Source organism: Chlorocebus sabaeus, chromosome 10, assembly GCF_047675955.1.
Source record: "Chlorocebus sabaeus isolate Y175 chromosome 10, mChlSab1.0.hap1, whole genome shotgun sequence".
In the NCBI taxonomy this organism is placed as follows: domain Eukaryota; kingdom Metazoa; phylum Chordata; class Mammalia; order Primates; family Cercopithecidae; genus Chlorocebus; species Chlorocebus sabaeus.
The window spans coordinates 43,993,236-43,994,988 of NC_132913.1; positions in this window are offsets into that span (position 1 = coordinate 43,993,236).

Below are 1,753 nucleotides of genomic sequence, written 5' to 3' on the forward strand. Positions count from 1 at the left end.
ATAAACCTCACGTTCACACATGGCACTCTGTGAGTCATATTCACTATGCCATCTACCACAACAAATATATAATTGTTAAATTAATTTTTATGAAATAAAATTTAAAAGTATTTAGAGACATGTTAAGTTTCTTAGGGACAATGACTATATCTTGTTAAGCTTTTGTCTCAGCACCAAGAATACTACCTTGTGTATTATATATATAGGGAGCTTTCAAGAAATGTTTAGAATATTACATTAAGAAATAATCCTTCATCAAAGAGGAAAAGCTAAATTTACTCCCTGCAAGATTTTCCATGTCAACCGCCATCCAAATGAAATCTCTCAGAATATTTTTCACAAGGGAGTCTCTCATGTGTTCTGGTGTTGAATAGTTCTTGTCCACGTGATCATAGGATCCTTTGTGGCAAACATCACGTATCCCAACTTTTTTGACCCTCCACAGTGTTAGCACCATTGTATCTGCTCAATAAATGTATCTTGAATTGTATTCAAAGTGCTTCCTGAATTGCTGCCATACTTTACAGAAACAACTCAATTTCATTGGTAAATCTTTCATACTATGATGCCAAACCTTGAGTATGCAGGATTTCAGTTCAACTTTTAAGGGAAGTGGTATAGGCCAAAAGAATTATAAATGGGATATCTGCAGACAGGACACAATTGCAAGATTAATATTTCATAGTTTTATATGTTTTTGTCTAAACACATAGCCTACAAATTTCTTTGAGGTTTTACCCATTAAACAAAGCACTTTTATGTAATATATTTGTTATTCTGCGATATTTGGCAGTACTTAAATCATATTTGTTCTCAGTGGATTTGGGGAGTTTATATTTAACTAGTAGCTGATGCTCTGACTCACTGGTGAGATGATAGGACCCAGATAAGAGGAGATACAGTATTACTAGTTGGAATTGATCCATGAATCATCATGTCTTAATGGACAGACTGCAGGTTAACTTCACATGTATTTATTAAACACGTATTCTATTCAATGTACTGTGTTAAACACCATTGGGCATCAGATATAGTTCCAAATATCAAGAAATGTGTGATCTATGAGCCAAAATAAGAGAAAGCATAATCTGATTACTGCCAAAGATCGAGTACAAAGACCCATGTAGGACAAGTATTAGGAAATGATTGAATTTTGTCTGAAAGGATTGGGAAAGCCTTCTTGGAGGAGGTAAGCCTTATGGAATAAGAAGGGAGAAGTGAAGGGGAATTTCCAGGAAGAGGGAATTGCATGAGCAAAGGTATAAAGGTGGAAAGATCTTAATTTAGTTTAGGGAGTAAGAATTGATAAAAGGATGATAACAATGTGTGAGTATGGGTACAAAATGAAACTGGAAAGGTCAATTGGTAAATTTGAGGTATAGAAATTTGAATTGAGTTTTTGATCAAGGCAGAGTCTTCAAATTTGTTAGGCATAGAAAGCATCCTAGTTATGTCTTCATTTAACAATAAATGAGAGATGTGGAAATCTGGCAGTCGAAAGAGAAGTCGGCACTATTACAATAAATTAAACATGAGGTATGAGAGCGGCTGACCTAGCCATGATGTTGGGAATAGAGAAGATGATGAACAGCAGAGGTATCTGTGATGCAGAACTGACAAGACAGGATGATGATCGGGATGTTGAGGATAAGGAAGAAGGTAAAGTCAGAGATTGTCTCAAGTTTCTAGGCTGGGAGGCAAAATGGTAGGCAATGCCCTTACAAGGAAAAATATGACAATGGAAATATTATGT